The following is a 10,260-nucleotide window of genomic DNA, read 5'->3' as shown; positions in this document are numbered from 1 at the left end:
GCTCCGGGGGGTAATATTGGTTGTCCTGGGCCTGGAATGTAGGCTCACTAGGAGATTTGTGGAATGTAGCCGGGGGAGGTGCTACGAAAATAGGAGTCACAGGTGGAGGAAAGTATGAAACTGGTTTTGGAGGTGGAGACTGCGGTGTTTGAGAGGCGGTTCCTCGGTAGTGTTGGTAAATGGGGAAATTTGGGGATAATTCAGTGGTAATATTATCCTGAGTTTGGGTCATTGATGGAGCAGGGTTAGTTGGGTAAGATAGGGGTAACTGCCCTGTAGACCAAGCCTGGTACATTTCAGCCATTTGCTGTTTGAGTTTAAACATCTCTTCTTTCATTTTCCCGACATCCATCTCCTCTAGCTCAATACCTGTGTCAACATCTGGGATAGACATACTTTCGGGTATTCGTCCTTTTGATCTCGTGTGATAATGATAATATGCCAGTATACTCTTTAGAGAAACTAACTGCTTGAATTCTGGAAATGAACAAACTTGTTAGTTTTGAGAATTTAACACATATATAATTACACGTTGACATGCAATGCTCCTAGACAAATATCCCCTTTCTATTATGCATTTGCTCGACTGCTTGTGTCGTCCCAGTTTTCTTGAAAATTTTATTCACTTATATTTTATTTTATTTTCTTATATATATTTCATTGTGGTGGTCGAATCTTATAGAGATTGCCTACGTATCATGCCCCTGCATGAATCAGACCTTGCGTAGTTCGGACCAATAAAAGATAAGCAATACTAATCATTTTTTTTTCAATTTTCATATTGGGCTTCAAAGGTTTAAAAATGACCTACAAACTAGAAAATCAAACGACCCACATATTATAATCAAAAGTTTTACAAACTCCAAAACAAACGGCCAGCTTCCTTTCTCCGTTTGACAAATGCAACCAAACGGTTATTTTTGCAAATGTGGCCCCGTCCAAATTTTGAGGCCGGAGAGGATTATTTTATGACACTTTACACACTTGTCCGTTCTTTTACGAAAATAGTCTTTCGACAACTGAAAGATACTCTGAGGCTATTTCGGCAAGAACGGTTTAAGACGCGGCCGAAGCTGGCTCGGCTTATTATGACAAAATTCAAACGGTATTCACCTGACCGCCGACTATTTTTTTTTATTATTATTTTTTTTTTAAATTACAATAAAAACCTGGTGTTGCAAACACGGCCCTTCAGCGCCTCGGGGACGAAGATTTTTAAGGCTGTGTGGGTCAACTAGACCAAAATCCTAAACATGACCCAAAAGGTGGTTGTTTATGCAAAGTCGGCCTTCTAGCGTCCCATTCGGGAACATTCGGCTATGTCTTGATAAAACAACGTCACCCGACTTCTTTATGACTCTTAAAATTCGACATATTTTTTTTTTTGGCTATTTTGTTTTAGCAAAAAGTGGAGGCTGGACACTGCCCGACTTATTTATGAAAAAAAATTAAAATTTTGACATGTTTTTTATTTATTTATTGGTTTTTGGCTATTTTAGCAAAAATGGGGGTTGGACCCGATGAGGGTTGCCTACGTATCTCACATCCGGTGAGAATCAAACCCGCGTAGTTCGGGCAATCAAGAATAAGTAGATGAACTAACTTCCTTTTTTGAATTTGTGAAAGAACTATTTTAAAAGGAGAAAGGAAATATTTTTTTTTTTTGGATTTTTGATTGATTTTCTTTTTAAAAGAAAGACTTCTAAGATATATATATTTTTTAATTTCCATTTGTTTTTTTTTTGTTTTTTTTTCTTATTCTAAAGAAGAAAGAAAATATTTTTTTTTTTTGGAATTTTACCTTTAATAAAAGAAATGCTTTCTAAAAAAAATATTTTTTTGAATTTTGAATTTTATTTTCAATTTTTAAAGAAGAAGGAAAATATTTTCGAATTTGTTTTATTTTATTATATATATATATATATATATATATATATATATATATATATATATATATATATATATATATTTATAATTAAAAAGACTTTCTTAAAGAAGTCAATATTGGAAAATATTTTTGGATTTTTTTGTTTTGAAAATTGGCAGTGTAAAAAAAAACTTTTCTAGACTTTTTGGCAGGACAACAAATAAAGATATATATACATTTTTTGGAAATAAAGAAATTTTTTTTGGATTTTTATATATATATATATATATATTTGCAACAAATAATAAATCCACTTTCAACGCGACTCTTTTTATTTTATTATTTTTATTTTTATTTTGGTATCTAAACAAACAAATAAATAAAAACCCATTTTAACAACAAGACTCTTTTTCATTTTCATTTTTTATGGCAAGACAAACTATTTTTTTTTTATTTTTTTTAAAAACAAGACAGAACAACGACTCTTTTTTTTTACTATTTTTCCTTTGCTTTTAATAAAACAAACTAATAAAATATTTTTTTTTATTTTCTCAAAATTTCGGCAGAGTTTTGACAGTTATTTGGGTATTGGTTTTTTTTTTCAAAAATAAACAATCAATTCCCTAACCGCTATTTCCTTTTTTTTCAATTTTAAAATATTATTCCTGATATTCAAAAGTCAGTCAGCACACAAGTACGAATCAAATAAATGCGCAAGTAGGAGCAAGTAAGATGCATCAGGATGGTCATTTTCATTTTTTGGTACACCTGTCCTAGACAGACCCAACCCCTGTGTTGAGTCTCCAAAGTCAAATGCACGTGATGCAAACAAACGCTCCTACTAGGGATCCGGCATGAAGCTGAGTTATTCTAAGTGAAAAAACCCTGAGGCATATTGATCTAGCCCTGGCTTACCCAAACGGACAGTTTGAGCCGAAATGGGGGCAACGTACCGGGAGCACGAAAGTCTGCCCGGCCTAGTTACTTGTCCCAACTTCGTCTTATTTGGTATGACTTTTAACAGAAAGGTGGGCCACGCGCACGTGTACACCATAAATTCAGAAGACTCAGAGAGAGAAGGGTTTCGTAGCAGTTTTATATACACAATTCAGATAGTATTAAAGCGGTAAAAGTATCATTTAGCACATTAGGCATATATCATGTAAAAATCAAATAATAAATAAAGCCAACTATAACAGTTATTTTAAGCTCAAATTCTTGAACCCTGAACCAGTGGTTCTGGGTTGTTTCCCCAGCAGAGTCGCCAGAGCTGTCGCACCTCCTTTTTCCGCGCCCGCGAGGGTGCAAGGGAGTTTTTCCAATTAAAGGACAATCGAGACGGGATTGGTATATTTATTTCAGAGTCGCCACTTGGGAGATTTAGGGTGTCCCAAGTCACCAATTTTAATCCCGAATCGAGGAAAAGAATGACTCCATATTACAGTCTGCGTACCAGAAATCCGGATAAGGAATTCTGTTAACCCGGGAGAAGGTGTTAGGCATTCCCGAGTTCCGTGGTTCTAGCACGGTCGCTCAACTGTTATATTCGGCTTGATTATCTGATTTTATACAAATATGAACTTATGTGCAAATTTTATCTTTTAACCGCTTTATTATTATTATTGTTTTTAAAAGAAATATGAACATCGCTTAAAACACGTCTTTGGACTGCGTTACATGAAATGCACCCACAATCCGGAACACGTTTTATTTGATGTTTTGGGATTTGGATTCGGGTCGCATGAAATGCACACCCAGGCTTAAGAAAGTAAAATATTAAACACGCGCCTAAAGAGACTATCGCGTTATTATTTTGGGGAAGACCGTGAAATTCGCTAAACGGTCCTTCCGAATTCTAATTAAACCATACATTTTGTGAGGGCCCCGCAATCTATACGTTTTATTTGGCGAGGCTCGTCTCATTTTTATTTTTAAAGGATAAACCTACAATGACTATATTTTCTATTAAGTTCGTCTCTAAAATAAAAGAAAATCTCTTAATTATTTACATGCTGAAAAACGTAACTTATTAGTTATTAGTTTACGGCTAATGCGAATGGAAAATTGCGATCGAGTTTGTACAAAGAAAAACTGCTTTCATTTTATATTCTGTTATTCAATAATACTAGAACATGAGATTGACCATAATATCAAAACAGATTAATTATTCTCCGTAATTTAAACTAACATTATTAGATGAAGAAAGTATACATATGCAACCTCATTATTCATTAATCATTCAACTACATCTTTATACGAAGAAAGAACAATTATATTCAACCACAAATCTAAACAGGAGGAATTCAACAGGAACAAAGCCTGATTAATATTTCATTTTTTTGCTTCAAGCCGAGATTGTACAAATGTGTACCTGGAAACAGCAGTACAAGAACAAAAGAAGGAGAAGTCAGCAGCAGTAATAACACAGCAACAGCAGATTCAGCAACATCGCAAACCAGTACAGTAGGAATAGCAGAAAACCCAGGAGACTATAAACGACTCCAAGTATAGTGAAGAAGTAAAAGGCAGGAAGGTTCTGACTATTTCAGATCTTAAGCGAGGCAATGAAGCAGTAACTATTCTTTTTCAACTTCAAAACTCTCCAAAATGAATTCTGCCCCTGTATATTCAGTGTATCCAGAATGTATATCGGGTGTATACTTCTCACTCCGCCCCCTCTTTTTTTCTTCTCTCTATCTAGTTTTTCCTCTCTTTTTTTCCACCCTTCTTCCTAAATTTTCTCTTCTATTTATAGCAAAATTTTCGAAATTTTCAGATTTGTTTTTTATTATTTTATTATTTTTTAATTAAAAGAAATCCCACTTACAAATTGCTTTTATTTTTTTTAGAAAAAGAAATCCCACCTTTATTTACTTTTATTTTTAAAATTCCAACTTTAATTACTTTATCTTATTTAAAATCCCACTTTTTATTTTTTTAAAAGAGAATCTCACTTTATTTAACTTTTCTTTAAAAAATAAACCACTATCTTTTCTTTTTCTTTTAAAAATGCTACTTTCAATTACTTTAAATTTTTTAAATTTTCAGATATCTTTATATTTATTTTTTAATTCCAACCTTCTTTTACTTTTAAATTTTTTAAAACTTTTTACTTTTTTTTTAAATTTTCTACATTCTTTTACTTTTTTTTATTTTTTTATTTTTTATTTTTTTAAAATCATTTCCGAAATTACTATATATATATATATATATATATCGAAATTACTATATATATATATTTTTTAAAATAAAAATAATAAATAAAATAAAATATTTTCGGATTTTTTTTTATATATATAAAAAAAACAAAAAATAAAACTATTAATAGTGATAATTCACTTTTTATTTTTATTTTTTTATTTTTTTGGTTTTGTTTTGTGTTGGACAAAAATGAAGAAGGGGTGTTGGGTTAATGGACTGGGTCGACCCAGTTCGAAATGGACTGGGTCGTAGGGAAGATTGGGCCATTTTTTGGGCCTATAGCTTGAAATTGAAGAAGAGGCCCAATTCCGACTTTCTTTATATTTTCGCTCTCTTTTCTTCTTTTATTTTTCTAAAACTAAATTATAAAAATACTTAAACTATTATTAAGAACTAAATTAAGTTATAAAGGCGCAAATTAACTCCCAATAACAATTAACGCACAATTAAGTATTAATTAAGCATAAAATTGTATATTTGGACATTAAATGCTAAAAATGCAAACGATGCCTATTTTTGTAATTTTTAATTTTTGTAAAACAATTTTAATTACTAACAATTGTAGAATTAAATCATACATGCAAAATGCGACTTATTTTTGTATTTTTTATTAATTTAGCGAATAAACACGCACAGACAAATACAAATAATTCTTCCAAATATCACAAAATATCACAAAATTGCACACCAAAGAAAAATCATTTTATTTTTGAATTTTTTGGGAGTAATTCTCATATAGGGAAAAAATCACGTGCTTACAACCCCAAGTTTGCAAGGGCGTCGGCCTCGCTGTTCTAAGGTCTATTTCTTCCAGGGCCATGATTTGTGATCCATTGTCTTTCAGAATATCTTCAGGTGCAGTCTTATTCGTCCAAAATGTTGCAGTTACTCAGTTCGTTTTAATTACATGATACAATAAAACATAAAAGTATTTTTTAACATAATAATTCAATAAAACATAACTCGCACAGTGAAATCTCAAATCCATAGGAGAAACAGAAACAAGGAAATGCAAAAAGAAGTGCATTATGGAGTCAGCTTCACAAATCTGATATTGAAATCATTGGCACTCAACGTATTGATATAGAAATAATCTCATATTAGTGTATTAGATCCATTTCTATAGTAGTTTCCAAAGCCACTGTACAATTTTATACTATCCTTCGAGCTAACAGCACATTTCAATACTCTAAATCACACTCCCAATATCAAGATGATTAACAAGTCCAAGATAGATCACAACATGAATTTGTGCAATGCATCTCGTGCTACATTTCTTCAGAACTCAAAAGAAACCAGAATTTCAATCAAACACCTTAAACATACCCATTTCAGCTCCCAGTTTCACGACAATTGCTATTCGTATGGACACAGTTTAATGAAAGCGTTTGAATTTCAAACTAGGACACAGAACCTGAATTAGTGCGAGCTTGGTTAAAATGACCCTAACACTTCTAGCAGACTGCTCATTTAAGAACTAAGGGGAATCAGGAAAGACAAATTCTTAATGGATTCAACTATTCAATTTCAGACTTGGTTCACCAACACTAAAACATTGATAGCATGATTCAAAAGGATCTAGGCTAAAATTGAGAGGAAATGAATTTAAAGGAGTCCAGATTTCCACCTAGCATATGTAATTTGAAAAGAGATCAAACGAACCATTGATTTACTGGAAAAGCACTTCAAAAATCAAAGAACTTCGTGGAAGGAAACTGGTGAACCAAACCAAACACCAAACTAATGCCACCAAATAACGAATACACAACCATGAACTAGACGATTCACATTTCAATGAAATACATGAACACCATATTCAGAATGGACTAACAAAATTGATGTCTCAGTATTTCAAACTCGCATTCACAACTTCAAGAAGTTATATATATTGATTACAATCAAGCGACAAGTTTCGATCGCAACTCCAGAACTTAAATCACGCAAGTTTCACTGTCGATGCAACTTTTTAGAAAAGAAACGAAGACGTTTTCTAGTCTAGATTCCAATAATACACTACTACAAGTAAACTAAAAGAATGCTAAAAGGAGGCAATCAAGCATCAACTCGCATTCTTCCCGACGATCTCCTAGGGACAGATTTTTGCAGAAAGAAAATCAACTCCAAACAGACCTAAGAAAAGAGAAAGAGATTGAACCTAATTGCGCGAAGCTTTGATTGATTTCAATACCTAGATCACTTTCAACATTCCAATACGTTAAAATGAGAGCAAAACTGCCTCTGATCGATCACAAACATCAGATTCATGGCTAGTGTTTTCGCAGTAAACCTTAGCGCAGAACTTCAACCATCAGATTTAGTCTATATATGACTTAAACCAACCATTTAATCCTTTGACCCAGCAAAACAAAAATATAGAACATCATTAAGGCGAAATCAGAATCTATAGCGTTCTTGTTAAACATTCGAGGTTCAAACGTGCATTCATTTAAAATCAGAGATGGCAAGCCAACACAAGAGAAGTTCATTACCTTATAAACGGACTATGGGTACAATTTTCAAAGATATAACATTCTTAATACACTCGATACAAAAGATCGGAGTTTCATACCTTGCGAGCAACACAACAAAATGAATCTTTGTGTTCCGGGAATGAAAGCACCACAGAGCTAAGAGAGAACAACTATAGTTCAATGAATAGCAACAGATTCATGCCTCTCGACGAATTCCATTGTTCGTCCAAAAAAAACAGAATCGAAGTGAAAAAGACTCTATTATTTCGAAATGCTAAATGAAGCTGACATCCATTGAAATCATGAAACCTCCATAATAAATATATATATTTTTTTTCTGTTCTGATATGTGAAAAAAAGAAAAATAACAATGGAAAAGACGGAGGAAACTTTGAACACTAATTTTTCCTCAAGTTTTCGGAAGAAATTTCTCCGAAATCCTCTCTGAAGAAGCTTTTTTCCAGTCCTTCTGAAAAATCTTCCTTTTCAAAATCGGATCCGATCCCTTATAAAAACGAACCCCTGATGAATGTGGGGCTCGGATTGAACAAAATCAATCCAACACCTCACACTAATCCAACGAATCGTCTCTAGGACCTTCCAATCGGGTGCCTTATCTCAAAATCGAGCGAGTGAAAGGAAGGAGAATCTTCGGTGTCAGAAACCGTTAGAAATAGCGATTAGGAGAGAAGGAGGAACGCGTGGGTTAAGGATTTGGAATTCACTCGCCCGAATTTGGACTGGATTTGGGGCTTGGTTTGAGTGTCTTCTTGGAGAAGAAGAACACTGCGCGCTGGTGATGGGGTGTTAGAGATTAGGGTTCTGGGTCTTTTTTTGTGTTATAATTGGAGTGGGTCGGGTTAGCAGACGAGTTTGGGGCGTGGGTCTGGGCGTAATTGGGCTGGGGTGAGGGAATTCACATTGGGCTTGGACAAATAAAACAAGACAGCCCAATTTTCTAACTTTTCAATTCCCTTTTCTTTTTTTTTTTTCAAAATAATTCTTTTTCTTTTTTTTTTTTCAAAATTAAATTAAAATTTAAATTAAATCCTAGAACCTATTTAACCTGAAAAACACTAATTAAACCTAAATAAAAATTATCTCAATTAATTAAAAATAAATTAAAAGAAGATTACTCAAAATCAAAGTTAAAATTAAAGAGTGCAAATTAAACTATTTTTGTGATTTTTTCAATTCTTGTAAAATAACTAGTTTACTACTTAATTCAAAAATGCAAAGTTAAATCCTAAATGCAAATGCGACATATTTTTGTATTTTTCATTAATTAAATAAAACAAACATGCACAGACAAATGCAAACAATTGACAGAAAATGCCACAAAAATCCACAAAATTGCAAACAATGGGAAAAAAACAAAATTATTTTGTTTTGAATTTGTGGGAGTAATTCATATAGGGCAAAAATCACACACACACACACACACACACACACACACACACACACACACACACACACACACATATATATATATATATATATATATATATATATATATATACCTTCAAAATAGTATTTTACAGGAATGAATAACGTAGACATCCTTAACTGCTAAGAATAGAAACATTTATGAAATAGCATTACGTTTATGTATTGTTACTTGAATCATACCAAATGAAGGAAAGGCTTAGCCTTAACATACCTGAGTCGGTTCTCCGAACAACCCCTCTAACACACGATAATCACGATAAAACACGTGACGACAAGATCGGAATAGGAAAAATCGATACTATATTCTTGAGAAAGATTGCACCGTACTCCCTTAGAATCGCAAAATCCAGTTGCTATTACGCCGTATAATTTCGTATGAAATTTTGCTTTAACCAAGAACTCCCGGTGCTGTTACAATATGGAGTCTTGTTGAATTTTTCAAATCCCCTCCAAATGAATTTTGATCTCAATTGAAGATAAGTGTAAAGATGACTAACGTAATCATTTGTTTCCAAGCAAACTATGGAGTTTGATGATCAATTCATCTTCTTCTTCAGTGAAATTCCCTCTTTTCAAAGCAGGCCTTAGATAATTTATCCACCTCAATCTGCAACTCTTTCCACACCTTTGCGATCCTGCGGATTTAGGGAGAGAACGCCAACAGCCTTTACCATGAGAACGAATATAATTAACAAGGCGTTGATCTTCTTCTTTAGTCCAAGCTCCTTTGTTTGTATGAGTTTTCTCACAACAAGATGAATGTCCCATTCTATTCCTTCAAATACTTTATATTAATTAAATTTTTTTTAGAGCAAAAACAAAAATGGATAAGAAAGAAAACTTGGATAAGTACTCTCATTTTTTTTTCTCTTTCGTGATAAGACTAAAACTAATTTGTGTGTCCTTGTTGTTTTATTGCATAAAGTCAAGAGTCATTACTCTTTCTCCACTTGCTGCCACATGGGGGCTTTGTCCCCACCTATTAATTATCTACAAATCCTTAATTACAAGGTTAATTTTTCATTAAACCAATAATTAAGTAATTACCCACATAATTAAAAATTATCTCAAATTACTTAAAATACTACTCACTTTACACACTTTACTATTATGATAATGTGGTACCAAAAAAAAAAAATACATACACTATTATTATATTAAAATATTCATATAAAAATACATATATTTTCTCAACTTATAATTTTTCTAATCTCATATGAAGAGTAAAAATTTTCGTACGCTTAATTCTTAAAATGGTAAAAAAAAAAAAAC

General features: G+C 32.6%; 1 long non-coding RNA gene across 1 annotated transcript; it reads right to left on the bottom strand.

The window, feature by feature from the left end:
- Positions 1-4,077: 4,077 nt before the first annotated feature.
- Positions 4,078-9,757, bottom strand: LOC142179461 (uncharacterized). Its single transcript, XR_012707636.1, has 2 exons — positions 9,200-9,757; positions 4,078-4,238 (listed from the first exon to the last, which is right to left on the bottom strand). It is a non-coding gene; the product is annotated as an uncharacterized LOC142179461 (long non-coding RNA).
- Between the last annotated feature and the right edge of the window lie 503 nt (positions 9,758-10,260).

Source organism: Nicotiana tabacum, chromosome 3 (assembly GCF_000715075.1).
Source record: "Nicotiana tabacum cultivar K326 chromosome 3, ASM71507v2, whole genome shotgun sequence".
Taxonomy (NCBI): Eukaryota; Viridiplantae; Streptophyta; class Magnoliopsida; order Solanales; family Solanaceae; genus Nicotiana; species Nicotiana tabacum.
This window is presented reverse-complemented; position numbering and strand designations above follow the sequence as displayed.